Raw genomic sequence first — 24,572 nt, 5'->3', positions numbered from 1 at the left:
TCAGAATTTCCAGCTGTGGTTTAAGAGAGGGGAAGGGAATAGCTATTTATATAGAACCTACTACATGCCATTGTGATCTTATTTGATCCTCACAGCAATCCTGGAAGGTATGTGTTATTATTATCCCCATTTTATAGATGGGGAAACTGAGGTAAACAGAAGTGACTTGCTCAGGATTATGCGGGCTGTAAGTGTCCAAAGCTAGATTTAAACTCAAGTTTTTGGACTCAAGGCTCACCATACTATCTGTCTCTATAGGAGGGAAGTAAGATTCTTTCCACATCCATAGAAAAATCACCAAAGTACATGTAATGATAATAAGCATTTCTTCAGTTTTAGGATTTTGGTACTTATCTCACAACATTATCAGTTAATTAGAATGATTTCATAGTTAAGTGACTTCTGCCAAGAAGGGATGACTTCTTTCTCTTGGAGGGGTGTGGGTATGGTGGGGGTGGGGAGAGGAGGAAGGAGCCAAGGGAGGGGAGAGTTGCCCCTGATGGCTTGTCCCTCTCCCTGGGACAACTCAATCAGCATTTCCCATTTGATAAAGTTGTGTATATCCACCTAGCCTTTCTGTGTCCCACCCATCCTGAGGTTTGCGCTCCCAGCCCCAGTGTGTGTATGTGTGTATAAGAGCGGGGTGGTTAATGAAAAAAAAGTAATCAAAGCAAAAACTTATTGATTACCTACTACCCAGATGATGTTTTTAAAAAAAAGGAGTCAGTCTCATCCTTCAAGAGATTTGGGGGATGGGGAGAAGATGTCACATTCACTAATAAAAAAATGCTTTGTTGTTTTTCCTTCATTCTCCAAGAGGATCATGATATTGGGGAGCTGGTGCTATAACATGTAAGTGAATTGGACTTAAGTGAGGGGGGCTGTGCAAAATCACCCACCTCAGTTTCTCCTCCAGAACTGTTTGCATCCAGTGGCAAGATGAGGAAGGAAAACAGAAGAGAGAGGTCCAAAGTACTTTAGGAAAATCTGAGGAGGGAGAGACCTGAGGGGAGGGATAGGAAATCAGCTGAGGCTGACTGACTGAGAAGTGACTCCTAAGAGAAGGATTTCTGCAGAAAAAGACAAAGAGGGAGGCCTGAAGGTTGACCTGAGTACCAAGTCAGGCAAATGGCAGCAGCTTAGGGAATTATTTCCAGAATGATACTAAAAAGAACAACAGCAGTATTTATATAGCATTTTACGGCTGTCTGGGTCCTACAAAATGTTGTAACATTTGATCTTCACAGTAACCCTGTAAGATAGGGGCTATTATTATCATCATTTAACAACTGGGGAAACCGAGGCAGGGTCCTACAGCTGGCAAGTATCTGAGACTGGATTTGAACCCATGGCCTCCAGACTCCATGTCTAGCACTCTATCCGCCAGGAGATCTATGACTATATTAGGAAACCACTAGAAGGTTGAGGTACAAAGGGGAATGATGTGAAGAGACTCTAGAACAAAGCCAGGAAGAGAAACTGGAGACGTCATGTTCCTCTTCGTGGTGATGAAACGTTATGATGTCCTTACTCTTCCCAGGCTGTCCTCCCTCGGAGCTCCTGAATGGACAAGGGGGTTATTACTGAGGGGGAGCTGAGCTGGTCCAGAGACGCCCCGAGCGAGTCAGTGTCAGGGCTCTCGACCTCCCCCAGCGGACCCGGTTCCTGCCTTCCGTGGATGGGCCCAGGGCCCCCACTTCTGGCTAGCAGCAGCCCCCAAACCGGAAACTCCTCCCTAGTGTACTCAGCTGGTGTTTGACTGGGGAGCCCGGCAGGGGTATGTATTGACAGTTTCTTCCTTTGGCTGAGATAACCCCAGGAGATGACTATCTGGCCCAGGGAAAGGGCGGTGGGTGTTGCCTTCCAGCCCCAAATACTGCAGACAATAGGAAAGAGATAACTTAACCGGTACCCCTTCCCCCGCCCACTGTCCCGACTCTTTCCTCCTTTCCTCTCCCTGGTTCTTCGGAGTCACTGGCTCAGGTTTTTGAAGAGTTTCCTTAAAACCCGAGGGTGACTCAGGAAGCCTGTGATCTCAGCTCCAGGAAGGCCTGGTTAACCCCTTCAGCACTGGCCAGCCCCGGCCGAGGCTCTTCTGGAGGGACCCGGTGGGGGAAGCTTTCCTGCTGCTGAGCCTGTTGCCTTGAGAACCACGGCCAGGGCCGAAAGGAAGAAAGCAAACTTTTAGCTCCTTTGATCTGGAGCAGCCAGATTCGCTCAATTCTTGCCCTTGCTTCTTACCAACTATATGATGTTGTTCAGTTCTTTCCAATTCTTTTTGACTCTATTCAGGGTTTTTATTGGCAAATATGCTGGACTAGTTTGCCATTTCCTTCTCCAGCTCATTTTACAGACGAGGAAACTGAGGAAAAGAGTTAAGCGACTTGCTCGATGTCACACAGCTAGGAAATATCTGATCTTTCCTGAATCCAGGCTCAGCCGCTTCTATGATCCTAGGACCTCTATAGCCCAATTAGGAGGCTTTTTAAAATAGCTGATAGTTCAACTAGATAGCTAAATAGAGCACTGAACCTGGAGTCAGGTGTTCTAGCTGTGTGGACTGGCAGTTCATTTAGCTCTGTTTGCCTCAATCCCTCATCTGTAAAATGAATTGGAAAAGGAAATGGTATTATCTTTTGCCAAATGGGAACCCCGAGAGTTGGACATGACTGAAACAACTGGACAACAAATACAACAGTGTGAGCAGGAGATGAGGAAAGTGATGAAGATGAACTAGAATGATTATTGTATTAGTGAACCTCATTTCCCTTATCTATAAATAAGGGGCCAAAATATTCTTTGTTGTAAGAGTTAAGTGGGAATATTTGGTAATGTAAAAATAATAACTATAAATAAAAATATTTTTTAAAATGAAGAGCATAGAAGATATTTAAGCTGTTCTCCATTCTAAATTCCCTCACTTGACCAGCCAGTTCCTAATACATCCATGCTTTTTGGTCTGGAGGAAGAGGCTGTGACTTTATGCACAGCACTCCCATTGTTAGGAGAACATCAGAAAACAAATCAATTTATATATATATATATATATATATATATATATATATATATATATGAAGTTCTTGCAAACCTCAAAGCTCTATGTAAATGCTAGCTATTATTATTATTACTGCACTCTAAGGAGTGAGTCACCTTCAACAAAGAAGGGACTTTGAGTAGAGCAATAAGTTCAAGCTTTTGCTCCTTAAGAAGATTATTGAGCTTTTGACTCTACTTTTCTCCCTTGGAAGATTGGGGTTTCCTAATGCTCATTCCTGGAACATAACAACAGAGACCATCCTACCCAAAAAAGTCCTTCCTTCCCTTGCCCCTGATGTGAGTGCGGGAATACGACCATTCCATCGTGATCCAAGTGTTATTTGGCTAACCTTTGAGCCATCATGTCCCAGGAGCCTGCATCAGAGACGTGGGCTCAGCCCCTCCAGATCAGTGACCTCTGTTCCCACAGAGGGGTCTTGTAGTCCACTGGGAATGTAACCTCTGTTTAGGGGGAGCAGAAGGAAGCTGACTACAGTGAGTTCTGTGTTTTTTTTTAATTAAAGTAAAGCTGGGCAGCTGTCACTCCTTTCTGATTAAACTTCCCAAAGTAATGTGCTGATCTAGAAACCAAGGTCAGTTCCCAAAGCCGGGAGAAGCCCAGCTGGTTCTCCTCATATCTACTTCTCATTTAGGAATTGATCTACCCTGGAAACCAAGTGAACAAGCTACATGTATTTTCCCAGCAAGGAATACCTTTTCCCACATAACTTCCATTTTGGGGCTGGCTTGTGTGTCTGGACCCCTGCTTATGACCCTTAACTTGAGAAAACACAAATGTACTTAGATCCCCAAATCAAGTTGGCCCTTTGAATAACTGATGATTGATTCAGAGATCAAACAAATTAAGGGATATAGAATAGTCTCTATTGAAAAGCTAGCATGATGAAGTGGATAGAGAAGTCGCTTCAGAGTCACAAAGATCTGCCTCCAACATATTCTGACTGTGTGAACTGAGGTAAAACACAGATGCTCTGTGCTTTAGTTTAGATTACAGCTTCTTAAACTTTAGTTTAAAAGATTCCCTATGGGGGTCATGAAATTATGATTTATTATTTACAAATGTTTCATTTATACTTTTTATTTTATATATTTTATATACTATTTTATTTTTATTTTTTATATTTTATATACTTATTCTCTATTTTTATATACTTTCTATTTTATTTTATATTTTATATACTTTTTATTTTATATTTTATATTTTTAATACTATTTTATATACTTAAATACCCAGGGTCATGTAAAAATTTCTCAGGCAAAAAGGGTCCCAAGTGGAAAAAGTTTAAGAAGCTCTTTTTTAGACATCTCTTTATGATGTTACATGTTGTAGAAAAAGTTGACCTGAAATGGTAGAGATATTTTCCTCATTTGAAATTCCTTCCATCAGTGAAATCACAACTCCAGTTCCTTTCCTTATCATTACTCTCTTAAAATTGTATCCAAATGTCTATTTAGAAACAAGAATAGCCTTAGATGCCAATGATTCATAGAACTGCAGTATTGGAAGGGACCTCAGGGGCCATTCAGTACAACCTGTGCCAGACTCCTTCAGTGGAATAGTGACCTTAAGAAACAGTCGCTTAACTTTGACTGGAAGAACTCTGATAAAGGGCAATTCTACTTTCTCCCAAAGTAGCCTATTACTCTTTGGAGCAGTTCTAACTCCTAGCAAATTTGTCCCTTAAATCAAACTAAAATTTGCTTCTCATAAGACTTACCCACTGCTTTTATTTCTGCCTTCTGGGGACAAACTGAATAAACTGATTCTTTCCAAGTGCATGGAGAAAGCTACCTTGTTTTCCTATTCCTCTTTCTTGAAGACAAAAATATCTCATGTTTATCAAAAAAAAAAAAACCTGGTACATAATAGGTGCTTAATAAATGCTTATTAGCTGGTTGACATGAAATTCTGTCACTATCTTGGTTACCTTCCACTTGGTCATCTTCAATTTGTTAATGACCATCTTTATTTTTTTTTAAATAATTTTTTATTGACAGAGCCCATGCCAGGGTAATTTTTTACAGCATTATCCCTTGCACTCACTTCTGTTCTGATTTTCCCCTCCCTCTCTCCACTCCCTCCCCCAGATGGCAAGCAGTCTTTTACATGTTGAATAGGTTACAGTATATCCTAGATACAATATATGTGTGCAGAACCGAACAGTTTTCTTGTTGCACAGGGAGAATTGGATTCAGAAGGTATAAATAACCCGGGAAGAAAAACAAAAATGCAAGCAGTTTAATTTCCCAGTGTTCTTTCTTTTAGCTGCTTCTGTCCATCCTTGATCAATTGAAACTGAGTTAGATCTCTTTGAATGACCTTCTTTAAAAAAAAATGTTAAAAAGGACTAAATACAATTGGATTTATTTTATTTTCCTATGTACATGTTGCTTTTCCCTATGTACAGTGCAAACTCTTTGTTTTTGTTTCCCCAGTGTCCAACAGTGTCCGGAACATAGTAGACACTTAATAAATGCTTGTTTATTGATTGATTGATTGATGGAATGCCTGTATGATGTAAATATGGTCTGATCAGGGCAATGTACTCAGAAGGATGACCACCTTTTTCATTCTGAATATCATGTCTCTATTCACACAGTAGAAAATTGCATGATTCAGGGGCAGCTAGGTGATGCAGTGGATAGCGCACCAGCCCTGAAGTCATGGGCCCTTGAAAAAGGTTTTAGTGGATTACAAACTCAATATGAATTATGCAATTTTATTTTTTATTTTTCCCCTGAGGTAACTGGGGTTAAGTGACTTGCTCAGGGTCACACAGCTAGGAAGTATTAAGTGTCTGAGACCAGATTTGAACTCGGGTCCTCCTGACTTCAGGGCTGGTGCTCTAACCACCGAGCTGCCCTTAGCTTGCAGAATTTAAGCACATCCTTGCTGGCACGTGAAATGCATTAACCCTGGGATGTTAAGTGATCATTTCCAATCTACTGACCACCGTCATGTTTTCTAAATTTGCTGGTGTACTGTAGCACTTTAACAGCACTGTCTTTTCTAGGATTTTAAATAATTCAGCTGGAATTCTATCCCACTCACTTAGCCTTATTGTTAGCGATGCTTCCTAAGCCCACTTGACATCATTCTCTAGGATGGCTGGGTCTACATCAGTGACCACAAAATGGGATTCATCTCATTCGATTTAGTGCCATGTTCCATCTAGAGTATTAAGATGGTTTGGATCTTAACTCTCTCACGCAACAGGTTAGTTGTGTCCCCACCCCCCACCTTCTTGTCATTTGCAAAAGTTGTAAGTCTGACTTTTAGCCCTCATTGATAAAGATCCAAGACAGCACTGGGTCATTCCTGGTCTCTTGTAGGCTTCTCCATCTCCCTGTCCCTAGGCCCTATCTGATACAAATAATTCCATGCTTGACCATCGATTGACCTACTTATGTGATGAGAAGTATGTCCTAGGACACTCCTGTATACCCAGTAATTGGTTCAGTGAGCTTCATTTAGGCAAAGAGTGCAAGACTCTCCTAATCATAATAAGTTTAGCAAAGTTCCTCAAATCCATCTGAGCAAGGTTAACAAACTTTCTTCATTATAATATCCTCAATAAGAGGGCTACAGTCCAGAATACCTGTTTTTAAGGCCCTTCCTCCCATTTGATTTCTTTGAATTTGCTGTATGACAAGAATCAGATGTAAGGACAATGATACAGAGCTCTGAACTGAGGTACACATCCCCACTGTATACCTGCACCACCATTCATACTTGCATTTTTGAAAATGATAAATTGCCTGATTTATGACAATTTGAGCACTCTTTGTGGGGCCTTATCTACCATCTTCTCAGAATGAAATGCAAGAAATAAGAATTTCTTTACTTCTGATCCTTTTCTTGCTCTCAGTCCATTTCCTTTTTTATTGTAAAGATTATTCTTTATTATTAAATTTTATTCTTATTATAGTATTTATTTCCCAAATACCTGCAAAGATAGTTTTTAACATCCACCTGTGACAAAACCTGTGTTCCAATTTTTTTGTCCTCTCTTCCTCGTCTTTCCCAGGACAGCAAGCAATATAGCAATATAACCAATAAAAGTTAAACGTGAAATTTTTCTTAATATATTAATCATGCTGTGCAAGAAAAATCAGATCAAAAGGGGAAAAACATGAGAAAGAAAAAACAAGCAAACAAACAACAAAAAATGAAAATAGTATGCTTTGATCCACATTCAGTCTCTTTATTTCTCTCTCTGGATGTGGATGGCATTTTCCATCACAAGACTATTGAAATTGTCTTGAATTATCTCATTTTTGAAGAGAGCTAAGTCCATCGTAATTGATCATTACGTAATCTTGCTGTTACTGTGTACAGTGATCTCCTGGTTCTGCTCATTTCACTTAACTTCTGTTCATTTATGTCTTTCCAGGCTTTTCTGAAATCAGCATGTTTATCATTTCTTACAGAACAATAATATTCTATTACATTCATATACTTTTCTCCAACCAATGGGCATCCATTTATTTTCCAGTTTTTTGTCACTACAAAAAAAGGGCCGCTACAAACATTTTTGCATCATCTTTGATGATTTCTTTGGGATACAGATCCAGTAGAGACACTGCTCGATCAAAAGTTAAGCACAGTTTGATAGGTCTTTGGGCATAATTCCAAACTGTTCTCCAGAATGGTTGGATCATTTCACAATTCTACCAACAATGCATTAGTGTCCCAGTTTTCCCACATCCCCTATAACATCTATCAAGATCTTCAGTCATCTTAACCAATCTCTCAGCCCATTTCTTGACATTTGATTCATTTATTGGCTCTCCAGAATACTTTCTTAACTCTTCTCTTCCCTTTAGTTTTCTCTTCTGTTAAATAGGAAGATAGACTCGACATAGTATTTTTCTTTTTATCTTTTTTCACTTAATAGTATTTAATTTTTTCAATTACATGTAAAGATAATTTTCAACATTCACTCTTTTTAAAAGATTTTGAGTTTCATTTTTCTCCCTTCCTCCTCCCCATCCACTTCCCCAAACAACAAAAAAATTGATGTAGATTATAAATGTACAATCATATTAAGCATAATTCTATATACCTTATGTTGTGAAAGAAGAATCAGAACAAAAGGAAAAAATCCATGAGAAACAAAAAAAGTGAAAATAATATATTTTGGTCTGTATTCAGACTCCATAGTTCTTTTTTCTGGGGATGGATAGCATTTTCTATCATGAGTCTTTGACATAGATAGTATTTTTCAAACTATGTTATAAGAATCCCTGAAATACTTCGAGTTTGTGCTAAAAAAACTCAACCCCAAACCAAAAATCAAACCCCATACATTCTTTGTCAATAGACATTAAAAATAATAATTTTAGAGGATTTTGCTTTATGAGTTCTTGCCAAAGTTTTTGCTATTTTTTTTTCAATCTAAGGATTATTCTACCACTATGCAAAACTATGAGAACCACTAGAGCATCTCTAAGGTTCCTTCTGGCTAAAATATTTTCATGACTCTTCATTTCTATAAATGTTTGAAGGTTGGGAACAGTTGTCAATTTTTATTTGTAAAATGTCTCTTTTTAAATACATTTCTGGATTCACTTTCGAATGTTTATTTCTCAAGTTCCTCTTCACTCATTTCTCCTCCCCCAAAATCTCCACAGTTTTCGCCCTTCTTAAGGTCTTCAGAGACTCCTAATATTCATTTCTAGGATTCTCCTGGGATCGTAGAATTAAAGGATTTAAAGCTTGAAGGGACCTTAGAGATCATCTAGTTCAATTTTATAGATGAAGAAATTGAGCCTCTGAGCTATAAAATAACTTTCTTAAGGAATCTCAGAGGCTATGGTAGCTATATAATAGCTATATATTATATGTGGCAGCTATATAATAACATGAGTATTTATAATAGTACTTTAAAGTTTTCAAAGTATTTTACAAATATTGTCTCATTTCATTCTAACAAGAGGTCCTGAGAGATAGGAGCTATTATCATTTTCATTTTGCAGCTGAAGAAACTGAGGCAGGCAGAAATTAAGTGACATGTCCAGCATCTGAGGCAATATTTGAACTTGGGTCTTCCTGACTCTAGGTCCAATTCTATGGCTTTCTAATCAAGCCAGACATGCTAGAGGGTCTCTGATGAGGGGTCATTCAATCTCAGCTTGAAGAACATCATTAGGCAGTAGACCTCTGAACAGAATCATAATGTGAGAGTGTGGGAAGTTTAGCATAAAGGACTGAATTTAATAAGATAAAATTGAGTTGAGATGGCCATGAAGGTCTATCTTTGGGTTAGAAAATCAGGCATACAAATAGAGAATGGGTTGTACATAGAGGGTTCATAGACCAAGATCTGGAAGTTTTAGTGAATTGTGTGTTTATTAAGATCAACAGTGTTTAAATCCAAAGAGCTTTCAAATTGTGCATACCTTTTGATACAGCAGAGTCACTGTTGGGTCTGTATCGCAAAAAGATCATAAAAGAGGAGAAAGAACCCACATGTGCAAAAATGTTTGTAGCAGCTCTTTCTGTAGTGGCAAGAAACTGGAAACTGAGTGGATGCCCATCAGTTGGAGAATGGCTGAATAAGTTATGGTATATGAATGTAATGGAATTTTATTGATCTTTAAGAAATGACGAGCAGGCTGATTTCAAAAAAGCTTGGAGAGACTTACATGAACTGAAGCTGAGTGAAGTGAGCAGAACCAAGAGAATATTGTACACAATTATAGCAAAATTATGTGTTGATCAACTGTGATGGAGTTGGCCCTTGTCAGCAATAAGTGAGACAAGACAATTCCAATAGATTCCCATCCACATGCAGAGAGAGAGAAAAAAAACTATGGAGGCTGAATGTGAATTAAAGCATAGTATTTTCATCTTTTTAATTTGTTTGTTTGTTTACTTTTTCTTTTTCATGATTTTCCCCCTTTTGGTCTGATTTTTATTGCACAACATGACAAATATGGAAATGTTTAAAAGGATTGCACATTTTTAAGCTGTATCAGATTGCTCGATGTCTTGGGGAAGGGGGAGGAAGGAGAAAAATTTGGAACATAAAGATTTACAAAAATGAATGTTGAAAACTATGTGTATTTGGAAAAATAAAATACTATTGAGGAAAAAAAAGAATCAACAAACCTAAAAATGCTAATTTGAGCTTAACCAGCAATAAAATATGTATATATATATATGGATACATATCTATGTGTGTGTATGTGTATATATATATATATATATATATATATATATATATATATATATATATATATATTTACCTATAGTTTAGTATCAGTCTCAAAATGCTAGAGCCATCTAGCATATCTATCTCAGAAATTAGCAAGTGCTACAAACTAGGGCCCCTTTTACTGTTTGGTTGATTGACTTAACAAAGTTTTAATAATAATTCTGATTCAACTTAAAAGTGTGTTGTGGATGGATTTTTTTTTTTAAAAGAGCAAATTGTTAAATACTTGTCAATACATCTCTAAGTACATGGGACATAGGAATTCTGCTGTTCTCTATGCTAATTACGTCATACTTGGAATATTGTGTTCACTTCTTGGTACTTTAAAAAAGAAAATCATAAAAAAAAAAGTTTTGTTGGTGCCTTTTGTTTTTACATTTCAGTCATTTCCAGAAATTTTGCCTCCCTTCCCCGCCATTGAACTCTCCCTTGTAACAAAGAAAAACAGTTAAGCAAAAGTAATGGACACACCCTCTGCTTGGGACAATGTAAACAACATTTCACCCTAGTAGTACCCAGTTTCTCCTCAGAGAAGTGTGCTCTACAGTTAAGAAACATAATAATAAATTGGAACCCCATGCATGGAAAGGTATGGAGGAGGTTGCATCGGTTGGATAATGTGCACTGAGTATTCTTGGAGTAACAAGGGATGCTTAGCTTAGTGACAGCTGTATCAGAAACTGGCTCATCCCAGCTACCAAGAGCTGATTGTTAAATCTTTAGTGGGAGCACTGACATTTCTTTGCTGTTGTTCAGTAGCCCCAGACTCTTTGTGACCCCTTGGACCACAGCACTGGCCAGGCCATTGTATCTGCCACTATTTTCTGAAGTCTGTCCATGTTCATTAGCCACCTCATCTCTCCTCCTTTTGCCTTCAGTCTTTCCCAACATGAGGGACTTTTCTGAAGAGTCCTGTCTTCTCATTATGACTGAAGTTTTCAAGCTGCATTCCAGTCTTTCACCTTCTAGTGAATAACCTGATTCAATTTCTTTAAAAATGGACTGTCCAAGACCTTGCTGCCCAAGGGACTCTCAAAAGTTTCCTCTGACACCACAATTTGTAAGTGCTAATGAGTGTTTGGTTTTCCTTGCAGTCCAACTCTCACAGCCATCTACTACTGGAAAAAACCATAGCTTTGATATACTCTTCTGGAAAGTGAGAGATGCTACAAATCCTAGTTTGGCTTATTTTTTATTGATTTATCTAAATGAGTGGTGTCAACTTACCTGGAAAGGGTCCTGACAGGCTCCATATTGACTTAGAAAACCGCAGATTAACATCTGAATTTTTATTTATCTTGTTAAACATTTTCCAATTGTTATAGAACTCATTTGAGATTTTGATTGGCATTGAGCTTTGTAGCTCTGGTTTAGAGTAATGTGCAAATGTTAATAGTGAAAATTCAGTTTAAAAGTATGTTATAGGTACATGCGTTCCTGCCCCTTCTCAAGCTAGTTGTAAGATATTTACCAGCACACCATTAGCTATAGTCAAGAATTTGAAGGACTTTCATGTAGAAGACTTGTTATATATATTCTGCTCAGTCCCAGAAGACAAGGGCAAAAGGGCAGAAATCACAGAGAACTCATTTCTAGTTTGATGTAAGGGAAAGCTTCCTACTAATTAGGGTCATCTAAAAGTGGAATGGGCTGCCTTATAGGGTAATAGTTCCTTGACTTCAAGGAGGAGCTGGATACAGGCTTATCAGGAATCCCACAGAGGGGACGCCTGTTCAAGTATGGCTGGTACTTGATGACCTCCGAGGTTCTTGTGAAACCAGGGGACCTGGATTGATAAAGACACAATGTCAATCAATAACTGGTCAAGTCATTCCCTCCCTCTTTCCCTTCTTCCCTCCTCTCCTATCTTCCCCTTTCTCTCTCTCTCTCTCTCTCTCTCTCTCTCTCTCTCTCTCTCTCTCTCTCTCTCTCTCTCTCTCTCTCTCTCTCTCTCTCTCTCTCTCTCTCTCTCTCTCTCCCTCTCTCCCTCTCTTTTCCCTCCTCTTTCTCTCTCTCTCAGCACTTGGTAAAATGAGAGGTTTGGACCAGCATCCCATAACATTGTTGCTAGAGGAGACTTCAGATCTCTAACTTCTGCTTTGGACACATGAGAAACCTAACTCTGAGAAATGAAGTGATTTTATATAAAAACGCTCGGTCTTCTCTTTCTGCATCTGGCTATGGCCTCTGCAACAGGACTAAGAGGCAGCCTGGTGGGGTAGAAAGATTAGTCGGTCAGAAACTTGGTCCCGACTCCTGCCAATGAAGGGTTGTAGTCTTTGGAGAGTCATTCAGCCTATTTAGAAGCCTCAACTACCTCCTCTGTAAAGTGGACCAGTTACAGCTTTCCTAACAGCATTATTGCAAGAACTAGGGCTAAAAATGTGTGAGCTATTATTCTTTCATGGGAAGCTCTTTGGCTGGGAAGGGGAGGGAAGGGGAGGAAAAGAGAATTTAATTTCCCTGACATCATTCAGACTTTTGTTTTGCTTTGCCTCCCCGGGTGCAGGGGTGGGCCCCAGCTGTTGTTCTGCAAACAGCTGGGTTTGGATCAAACTGGGCTGATGTCCTGTCTTATTCACAAGCCTGAGGGAATGGAGTGGGTGTGAGTGTTGATCTGTCCCCTCACTCAAGGCAGGGGCTCTTTCAGAGACCCCTTTTCTGCCGAGCCTCTCACTAACTTCCCTTCCAGACTTTCTCCCATTGAAATGCTTCCTGGGAAGTGACTCATTTATAACCCATGGAGTTATCTCAAGAACTCAACAGTCACTGATAACTTTGTTAGAAACAAACAACAACAAAACTCAACCAGATCCTAGGAGGACATTCCGTGTCTGTAGCTGGAGAGAATCGGACCACCAGCCTTGGTGCCCACCGTGTGTGGAGATCTTGTCGGCTAAAGCTGCCTCAACAAGAGAGAGTCCCCACAAGCACCGATTTCCTTCAGTTCAATATAATGAAATTTTGCTGTTATTGCTGCTGCAGTTGTATCCAAGTGCATTTGGGGTTTTCTTGGCAAAGATACTGAGTGGTTTCCTTCTCTAGTTCATTTTACAGATGAGGAAACTGAGGCAAAGAGATTTGCCCAGAGCCACATAGCTAATAGGTGTCTCAACCCAGATTTAAACTTAAGAATGTGAGTCTTCCTGCCTCCAAAGACAGGCACTCTATTCACTGTACCACCTAGCTGCCCTTGTACCTTACCTCCCACCCAATCAAGGAACACTTTTCTCCTTGCTGTTCCTCTAATAAGACACTTCATCCTCCATTCCAGACATTTCCTCTGACTGTTCTGAATGTCTAGAGTATTCTCCTCCTCATCTCTACCTCCCTGCTTTCCTGTCTCCCTTCAAGTTCCAGCTAAAATCTTCCCTCCCCTCTCCACTTGCTGAGCTGATGTCGGGCTCTCAGGATAGAAAGTGAAGCGTAAGAAAAATCTAAGGAGTTTACCCTCCATGGGATGGGGTCAGATATGGTCTGTTAAATAGATGAACAAATACAAGATAATTTAAAGGAGACAATGGCAATCCGTGTGGTCAGTGTGAGGTGACAGAAGACCTAACTGAGCCTCAAAGAAAACCAAAACCGGTAGAGATGAGGAGAGAGTCCATTCCTAGCTTCCAACGTTTTTATTTCACAGATGGGGAAACAATGAGTGGAGACGTAGGTAATGGGTAAATGCAAAGAAATTTGGGGAGGGAGAAAGTATTAGTAGCTGGGGACGGAGGAGAGGAGGGAATGAGGAAAAGTTTCATGATTAGATAAACCTTAAAGAGAAAATAAGGATTATGAGAGGCAGAGATGGGGACATATATTCTGAGCCACCATTTATGCCATGGAGATGGAGATATTTATCTGTAATGTAGAAAGAGATAAGGCTGGAAATGTAGGTGAGAACTAGATTTTGGAGGGTCTCAAACACCCTTTGCCATCCAGAAGTCACAGGAAAACAATAGAGCTTGTTGAGCAGGGGAATGACTTAGATCTGTGCCTTTGGAAAATGATTTTGGTGGCTGTGGATAGGATAAAGGGATGGACAAGAGAAAGACTGGAAGCAGGGAGACCAAATAGGAGATCATTACAATGATTCAAGCAAGAAGTGGCTCTCAAGTATGGCAGTGACTGGATTAATCCCAAGAGACCTAGGAAAGATAGAATTGACAAGAGTTGGCAGCTGATTGAATGTGGGGAGTATGTGTATGGGGAAGTGAGGATGTCTTAATGATGACTTCAGGGGGTGGAACTTGTACGATGTGAAGGATGGCAGTTTCCTCAACAGAAATGGGGGAGTTTGGAGAAGGAATTAGCTTGGGGGAAAAGATAACAACTTCTTGTTTTTTTCTTTGTCCTTCTTAATTTTTGTTGTAAAAAAAGGCCCACTGGGGAGCAGAAAGGATATTTTCAGAAATGAATGAAATGTAAGAACAAAAAGGCACATACCCAAAAGAAATACAACAAATTCTGTTATGGAGGTGCTGATGAGATATCAAAATTAGGGTGTCCATCAGGCCACTGGCAATGGGACTCTGGATCTCAGAAGAGACAGATTTGTGAGTCAGAAAAGATGAGCTATTTTAGAGACTGATGGCAATTAAAAAAAAATCTCTTCTTGTTTTTAGGAGTTGAAACATTCAGAATCTCTTATTTGTTACAAACTCCAAGCATTGCCTGAATAGCCACTCTGGGCTGAGCATTGTACTAGGTATTGTGGGGACCCCAAACAAATGTGTGTTTGAGTTGAAAGGATGCTGAGACAAGTGGCAAGAAAAGACAGGGTATGTAGATTAGACAGGGAAGGCAGTGTCCTACAGTGGAAATACAATCACTGTGGACTTGGAAGATTTGTCACTCACTAGTTGTGTGACATTGTGATTTCACTTAAACACTTCTAAGTTCCAAGTTCATTAGTCTTTCAGTTCCTGAACAAGACCCTCCATCTCCGCTGTATTTTTGTATTGATTATCCCACATGCTTTGCCTCTTTCCTTCTATCTCTTAGTTTTCCTGGCTTGCTTCAAATCTTAGGTAAAATCTCACCTTCTACAGGCCTTCCTGCCGTGCCCCAAGCCTTTCCCCTCCCCTTTTTTAAACACATTGTCTTCTCCATTTAAATTTATGCTTCTTAAGAGGGACTGAATTTTGGCTTTCTTTGTAATACCTAGCAAATGTGAATATTTAATAAATACTTGTGGATTGACTGACTCTGGGCTTTCAGTTTCCTCCTCTATAAAATGAGAGAGGTTGGATTACAGAGTTCTTTTAGCTCTAAGTTCCATGAATTCTGCTACTCTCCTATTGGTCTTGTTCCTTTAACTTTCATACCAAGTTAAAATTTTAAATAAAATCTATGCTTCCAGCTTCTCATTTGGTTTCTTCAACAATGCTGTGAAATAGGTTATGTGCATTCTTGGGTAGCCATTTGCAGAAGGAATAGATGAGAAGAGCAAAGAAGGAGAGTCCATGTTTTTCCTATCATTTAAACCCCTGACAATTGCACATTAAAATCTAATTATGGAACTATTCACTGCCTTAGATTTTATCATATTGCAAATTGAATTGTGCCCTAATAGATATGTTAATAATGATTTGTAATGATACAGCACTTAGAGGTTTTCAAAGCACTTTGTAAATGGTATCTCATTTCAACAACAACTCTGGGAAGTAGATGCTATTTATTTATTTATTTTTTACAGAAGAGGAAATTTAGATATAATTTAGATGACTTGCCTAGAAAGACAGAGCTAGTAAAGGTCTGAGACTGGATTTGAACTCGGGTATTTCTCTCCACTGCCATCTGTCTCTAATTATATTGTCTCTCTAGCTAACATCTTTCTAATGCAAATTTTCCTCCTTTTTTCAGGGTTAGAATATACTTCTGTTATATGTGGAAAGAAGATTTTTGTGGCTGACATTTCTTAGGATGCTAAGCTTTAGGAATTGCTACCTTGGTTAATGTTGCCATCCAGGTGGAAGGAATCTTTTTTTTTTTTTTCCCCATTTCTTTTTCTGGGAGCAGAGGTGTGCTGGAACCAGCTCACATTGGCTCTGGTTGATTATTAAATGAATCAGCAAATTTACAAATCAGTACTTGATTTATTGTTTTGTTGATTGTTTAGACTTAAGAAAATGGTGGAGAAGATGATAATAATGCAGATTAAATTTAAAAGTGTGATGGGAGTACATTTCCCCTCCTTGCCAACCAGTTGTTAAACATTTACAAGCATATCTGTAATTGGGAGGGGCACTAAATAAAGCAAAAATTGTAATCCAGGGTCACACAAATAATTTTCTTTTAGAGGTCTTAACCATTTAAAAAATTAAAAACAAAGAACCTGAGTAAATGCAACTTACTGCAAATGGAAAGAGACATACTAGGAGGCTGTAGAATGGGGATTTCATTTCTAGCTAGCTATGTGTCCTCTGGCAAGGCAGAGCCTCCTGGGGCTCAGTTTCCTCCTCTGTAGAATGAAGGGAAGAGAGACTGAATGATCTCTAAGGCTTTTCCTGCTCTAAAATGCCACAAAATGTTATATAAGGTTAGATTTCTTCAATGTGTAGGATCATTTTTCCAAACTGGGTTTTTTAAAATGTTTTTTTGGTTTCTTATAAGAAATGGATATTTCTGAGAGAAGAAATAGGAAAAATATCTTGGGACATGTGGGTATTATGGACACAGAAAATCAATAAAATTTTCCTTTTTCAAAGATGCTATAAATAGTTTTCAAAACATTTATTTTGTACCGATGCTAGTTAAGGGAACAATATATAGTAGAGAAGGATGAAGTGGATATATTGGGAAGAGAGAAAGAGGCAAGAAAGAGGGAAAGAAACACATCTAGAAAAAGAGGCACAATCAGATATGGCTATCATCAAAATTGTCAGGTAGGAAAGATTTTTCTCCCAGGGCACTTACACACACACACACACACACACACACACACACACACACACACACACGCTTGACCCTTTCTTTAACACCCTAACCTCTCAGTTTTTCAATTTATTCTTTTTCCATGAACTTCTCCTCCAATCCACCATACATAAGGATGATCATTCTGTTGTTGCCATAACTTAGAAATGTACTACCTCCATTTTCTTCCAGTCACATAACCCTAACTGCTTTTATATATCTCAAACGGGATGTCCAGTAGACATCTTGAACTAGACATGTCCAAAACAGAACTCATTATCATTCTCCTAAACTCTCCACTCCTCCCCAGTCTTTCCTATTACTGTAAAGGGCAACACATCTGCGGTAATTGTTCCTACTTTTTCTCTTCCAACCCTCCTTCTTATCAACTCACAATCAGGCCTCTGACGTCATCGTTTCTCCTGTTTCCGAAATCACTGGTGATCTTTCAATTGCCAAATTCAGTGGTCTCTCCTCAGTCTGTATTCTCCCACCTTTCTATAGCCTTCCATGCACCTGGTCACCCCTTCCTCCTTGAGGCTGCTTCCCTCTAGGTTTTTGGACATCACTCTCTCCTCTTACCTACCTGATGGCTCCCTCTCAGTCTCTTTTGATGATTCTCTCTAGCCACAAAGTTCTTCTCTGAACCCAATTCTCTTTTCCCTTTATATTAATTCTCCTGTTGATCTCATCAGTTCTTAGAGATTTAGTTACTTTCCCTATGTTAATGATTCTCAAATCTTCCTATCCTTCCCCATCTTCTCTGCTGATCCCCAATCTCATCACTCCCATTGCCTTTCAAAAAAAAACTTAACATATCCCAAACCAAACTCATTTTCTTTCCTCCTAAACCCTCTCCACCTCCTGCCTTCACTTTTACTGTAGAGGACAACACCATCCTCCTAGTCCTTCAGGATCACACCTAAGAGCCGTTCTTGGGTCTTCATTATCTCTTCTCCTTCCCTATACTGTTGCTATATTGTCCAACAGAATACTCCATATTCTGTTGCCAAGGATTGTTGATTTTACCTTTGCAACATCTTTCCAACACATCCTCTTCTCTGCTCTGCTATTTGGAAAACAGTATATTTAATACTGTTAGTATTCTAGAGCCTCCTCACCTCATGACTGGACTATTACAATATATTTTCTCATTCCAATCCATTCTCCATTTAGCCTCCAAAGTGATTTCCCCAAGGCACAAGTGTGACTATTACTTAATTACTCAATAAATTGCAGTGACTCCTTATTGCCTACCAGCTCAAATAAAAAAAAAATCCTTCATTTGGAGTTCAAATCCCTTGATAACTTGATCTTCCCCCCATCTTTCCAGTCTTTTTATACCTTACTCCCACCATTTACTCTTTAATCCAGTTAAACTGGTTCCTTGCCGTTCTGAGTACACAAGACCTTCCATCTCTCAGCTCTGAGCATTTTCTCTGGCTGTTCCCCATACCTACAATGCTCTTCCTCCTTATTTCTGCCTCCTGACTTTTCTGGCTTCTTTGAAGTCCCAACTAAAACTTTATCTTCTACAGGAAACCTTTCTCAATTCTGCTTATTTTTAGTATCTTCCCTCTCAATTATTTCCTATTTATCCTGTACATAATTCTTTTTTTAAAAGTTTTTTATTTTAAAAACATATACATAGTTTTCAACATTCAGCCTTGCAAAACCTTGTGCTCCAATTTTTTTCTCCCTTTCTTCTCCCCCAACTTCTCTCCTAGATGGCAAGTAATTCAAGGGTGATAATTGTTACAAAGATCTTTAAGCACAAAATCCTCCTCCCCATGATATATATATGCAAACAAAAAAGTCTACAAGACAAGGTTCTATAACTGTGTTATTTTTTTCTTTTTCCTTTCCTTTTCTTTCTTTTTTTCTCTCTCTTTCTTCCTCCCTCTCTCCCTCCCTCCCTTCCTTCCTTCCTTTCTTTTTTTTTTTTCTTTCCATTCTTTGAGATCAATATGAACAAATATTTCTGGGTCTCATTTTCCTCTCTGTAAAATGAATTGGTGAATTTTTCCCAGTTTAAAATTCTGACAATTCAACTAGCATGACAAAGATGTGCTATCAAATAAATTGATCTGAACCCAGCTAGAAATTTATAAAGTATGTGACTTAGTCATATTGAATCAGATAGCTGATTCACAGCTGATTCACAGGTGGTGTGTGTGTGTGTGTGTGTGTGTGTGTGTGTGTGTGTGTGTGTGTGATATTCCATAGTCTGAAATGCATTTGGGGAAATAAGGACAATACTCATGTTCATGTCTCAGGAGAATTACATCAGCTCTTACTGTGAGCCAGCATTTAGCACCATGTCTGGCACATAATAGGTGTTTAATAAATGCCTATTGACTAACTGATTGATTCCTTAACAAAGACTTTGGGGAGTTTAAGAGCAAAAGCAGAATCCAGAGAAAGAACTATGGAAATTGAACGTGGATCAAAGCATAGTATTTTCATCTTTTTTTTTTTTTTTGGTTTGCTTGTGTGTTTTTTTTTCTTTCTTGTGCTTTTTCTCTTTTGGTCTGATTTTTCTTGTACAACATGAAAAAAAATGGAAATATGTTTAAAAGAATTGCTCATAGTTAACCAATGTCAGATTGCTTTCTGTTTTGGGGAGAGGGAAGAAGGGAAAAAATTTAGAACACAAAGTCTTACAAAAATGAATGTTGAAAACTCTCTTTACATTTATTTGGAAAAATAAAATACTATTGAAAGAAAAAAAGAATGAAAGCAGATAAGTAAAGAAGGTACATATGGAAAAATAGTGTTAGGAGGGCTAAAGTTCAGGAGTACCTGAGGCTGGTGAGACATCTGAGGACAACATTGAAAAAATAATATTAGGACAGAAGAGAGGCTCAAAGAAATGATAGGACCAGCGATAGCTCAATAATTGACCAAATGATGGACCATGATTGCTCTGGTAAATGGGATGATGATCATAGATGACAGAGAGATGACAGGAATATCCAACTTTTATTTTGTTTCTGTTTACTCTGTTAAGAAAAATGATCTTTGGACTAATGTGACAGAACAGAAATGAGTCTATTAGGGAGTTGATAACCTAGGATAAATGAGAAATAATGAGAGTTCCTAGATACCCTAAATGAGATTAAACCACTAGGCCCACATGAACTTCATCCAAGGGTACTGAAAAAAAATTAATTTTATTGTTGAACCACTGTGAATAGTCCTTGAAAGATCATTGAGAATGAGAGGTTGGTGAAGGTGATTTGTCCAGACGTTCAAAAAGGGAAAAAAGTGGAAAAAAGTTGTAGCCAATACACTTTCCTTTTTGCCAATTGCTGGCAAATTCTAAAACATTATTAAAGAAATGAATTGTCAACATCTGAAGAAGGAAGAAATAATGACAAAGAGCCAGCTGTACTTTGGGCTAACCTCATTCTGCTTTTGATAGGTATGTTATACTGGCTCATCAGGAGAGTGTTGGGGGTACTGTTAGATTTAGTCAAATATTTGATGAAATCTCTCATGCTGTTTTGTAGAAATCATGCTAAAGATGGAGAAGCATGGGCTGCTACTGCAGTTAGGTGAATTGGGAAGTAGCTGAACAGCAGTACCCAGGGGATTGTTATTAATAGTTTAGTGTCACCTTGGAAGGTAGTTTCTAGTGAAGTGCCTTAGGGATCTGTTCTGGTACTCTAATGTTTACTGTATTTAGTAATGACTTGGATAAAGGCAGAGAGGGCATCCTTATCAACTTTGCAGATAACTCATACAGGGAGGTACAGCTGATCTGTTGAATGTCAGATTCAGTGTGGGAATGGGGAGGAAAACAATCATTGATTAAGTAGCTATTTTAGATCAGGTACTGTGCTAATAACCACCTTATAAACATTGTCTCATTTGATTCTCACAATAACCCTGGGAAATGGGGGCTATTGTGGTCCCCATTTTACAGCTGAGGAAACAGGTAGGGGTTAAATGACTTGTCCAGAGTGGCCCAGCTGGTCAGCTTCCTTATTCTAGTCCCAGCACTCTATCTACTCCATCACCTAACAGTCTCTAGGCTGCTAGACTAAAATGTTAGCCTGAATATAATGAAATGAAAATTAATAGGGCTAAATATAAAGTTTCCCATTTGAGCTAAAATTAACTTCATAAGTAAAATATGACAGAAGAGTAGTTAGAATATAGCTCACCTAAAAAGATATAGAGGTTTTAGTGGACTGCAAATTTATCAGAAGTCAATGATATAACATGACAGTGAAAAAGATAATACAATTTTAGATTGCATCGAGAGGCCTTTTTGGTCTGAGATTAGAGAAGGGTGGCACAGTGGACAGAGTATGGGACCTGAAGTCAGAAAGATCTGATTTCTAATTCCTCCTCAGACATTTCATGAGCTATATGACTGAACAAATCACTAGTTTCTCTGTGTCTCAGTTTCCTTATTGATAAAGTGGGGCTACTTCCAGGGTTGTTGTGAGGATAAAGTATAAAATGTTTTTATGAATTTTAAATGTTATATAAATGCTAATAATAATAATTATTAATAATATTATTATTGTTGTTACTGTGGGGTCTCGGTCCTGTTAAAACACCTCTTTTTGTATATTTCAAAAAAGACTATAAACAAAACTAAATAAAAACTATTATTATTAATAATATTATTGTTATGGCAGGGCTGCCATGTGGAAAAGGGATTAGATTTGTTCTTTTTGACTTGAGAGGAGAGGATTAAGAGTTTTTTTGGCAGAAGTGGCAAAAGAGCAAATTTAGGCTGGACATCAGGAAGACTTCCCTACTTGTTAGAGCTCTCCAGAAGGGGAATGAGCTGAATTGGGAGATGCTGAATCGGGAGATGCTGAGTCTTCAAGCAAAAGCTCTATGATGGATCACTTGTGTCATGTATCACTGGGAGAGGATTCCTATTCAGGTGGTTGGTGCTAAATGGCCCTCTGAGATTCCTTCTAGCACTGAGCTTCAGGGGACTTGAAATTGTGAGTCAAGAAACTAGGGTTCTAGGGACATTTAGATGGCACAGTGGATAGAACACCAGCTCTGGAGTCAGGAGGCCCTGAGTTCAAATCTAGACTCAGACATGTAACACTTATTAGTTATATGATAAGTCACTTACCCCCAATTCTCTTGCCAACAACAATAACAAAGAATCTCAGATTCTAGTTCAGGTACTTCCACTAATTCACTGGGAGAAATCAGGATTGTCTTCATCTTTCTTAGACTCTCTAAAGGGAGTACTTCAAAGGTTTCTCTAGCTTTAATGCCCTACAATTTAATAAAATCCCAAACCTACCCTCACAAAACTCTGTGATCTTGGCTAATCAGTCAGCCTCACTGGGCCTCAATTTCCATATTTGTCAGAGAGTGACTAATACTAACCTCCCTCTTGGATAGTCATGTTTGCATAATTGGGAAACATTTTCTAAAATGCAGAATGCTCTATGGTAACCAGTTAAAAATCCAACCCACCACTGGAGTCACTTTATAAGTAACAGCCTGTCCATGGGGATCTTGGTAGCCTATTAAAAACACCTTTTTTGGCTTACCTTAAAGAAGACTGCAAATAAAACTAAACAAAAAACTAGCCAGCTGCGTCTGATTCAGGGATGGCTGGCAAGAATGGATTATGTGGACTTAAATATAATTCTATGTATGGATGTGTTTGGGGTGGAATAGAAAGTTATTTTTCATTTTTTTGCTTTCAAATTTTGTTTTGTATGAGTAATGAATTCTATGGAGGCCCCGGTTACTCCTCCTCATCCTTTTCCTCCTCTTTTTCTTCCTCCCAGTTCTTGGGGGTAGAGAAATGGCCCAGCTGTCAGATCACAGAAGCTCAGCCCAGGTCCCTGGGCTCAGACAGTCCCTCCTCTCTCAGCTCAAAGGTAGTAAAATGAAAAGAAAAAGCAATATTGTGGGAGAAGAAGAGGAATGTTCTTGTCTTGCTAGTTATTAAAGGCTTTTTTTTTTTAATTTTAGATAACCAGGACCAGGGAAGAACAAAGAAAAAAAAGAGGAGTTAAATTAAAAAATACCACCATTTGAACCTCCACCCCAAACATGATCATCTGGGCCAGGAGAGGAATTTGGCAGAGGTTCTTTGGAAGAGGGAGGTATCCAATCATATTATGCTTGAGGATTGGGGCATTCATAAGGATGGAAGAGATGCTATAATGGTCAGCACTGGGGCCCATCCTTCCCAGGATTCTGTTTTTAATAGCAGTTCCCACTGTGTTATGGTTGTTTTCTGTTACCTCTGCCTCAATATCCTCATCTTAGTAACCCATTGTGAATCTCATCTATCAGTTTAGCTAAGATTCCTTGAACCTATTTGCATACTTTGCTATCATTTTATTTAAAATTTAACATTGGGTTTTTTTTTACAACTCACTGAACTTGGTAAATAATCATTTACATTAAAATCAAGTTAATTTCATCTCATGAAGTTGTTATAATTTTCATAATAATTTCTCTTTCAATCAAGAACTCTTAAGTCTTTTGCTATCAAGGACACCTTGAGCAGTCTGAGAAGCCAGTGGACCCCTTCTCAGAATAATGTTTTTAAAACACAACAAAACACATGGTGATTATTGTCCTTTCTTCTTGAAGAGAATCAAAATGTCATCATTATATTGGAGTCAAGGTATAATGTGTCCTATTGTGGCAGATCAGTCCAATATGAGCTTAGAAGCCTCTGCCACAGGTTACACACAAATAACCCAAATGAGTGTTTGGAGTGAATATGTTTCTAAATTTATGCATTTCACGTTTCTTTTGAGTTACTGCCATTCTGCTTTGCTCCTGGAGCACAGTGCCTTCTTTGATGTGGGCAAGCCATGCTTGGTGATCCTGCGCCAGCGTTTCCCATGTTTTACAATCGATTCTAAAATTCCTCGGAGAGACCTTTACGTGTCCTTGCATCGGTTCTTCTGACCATGTGAGCACCTGCCTTTGTGAGCTATCTGTAAAACAGTCTTTTAGGCCCATCAGAGCTGTGCTCTCAGCAGCAGAGTTTAAATGCTTGGCAGTTTAGTGTGAGAAAGGACCTGTGTCTGGTCCCTTCCTTTGCCAGGTGATCTTCAGAATCTTCCTAGGACAATTAAAAGGGAAGTGATTCAGTTTCCTGACACGGTTTCACAGGCACATAACAATGAAGTCAGCACAAAAGGGCTTTGTAGACCTCCAGTTTGGTAGACACTTTAATACTTCTTTTCTCCTACATTTCTTTTGGAGCCTCCCAAATACTGAGCTAGCTGGCAAGGCATGTGTCCTGTGTGTACCTCTCTGGAAAATATACTGCCAAGGTAAATGAACTAATCCACAGCATTCAAAATGTCTTCATCTGGCGTACCCGATGGTTCTGCATATGGATGGGATTGTGCCAGCTGGTGGAAAACC

At 38.8% G+C, this 24,572-nt stretch overlaps 1 long non-coding RNA gene across 1 annotated transcript; it reads left to right on the top strand.

Annotated features, from left to right (window-relative positions):
- Positions 1-1,526: 1,526 nt before the first annotated feature.
- On the top strand, positions 1,527-23,704 carry LOC127537949 (uncharacterized). Its single transcript, XR_007947651.1, has 3 exons — positions 1,527-1,777; positions 22,967-23,059; positions 23,154-23,704. It is a non-coding gene; the product is annotated as an uncharacterized LOC127537949 (long non-coding RNA).
- The last annotated feature ends 868 nt before the right edge of the window (positions 23,705-24,572 follow it).

Source organism: Antechinus flavipes, chromosome 5 (assembly GCF_016432865.1).
Source record: "Antechinus flavipes isolate AdamAnt ecotype Samford, QLD, Australia chromosome 5, AdamAnt_v2, whole genome shotgun sequence".
Taxonomy (NCBI): Eukaryota; Metazoa; Chordata; class Mammalia; order Dasyuromorphia; family Dasyuridae; genus Antechinus; species Antechinus flavipes.
The sequence above is the reverse complement of the archived record's forward strand: the minus strand, read 5'-3'. Positions and strand labels throughout refer to the sequence as shown.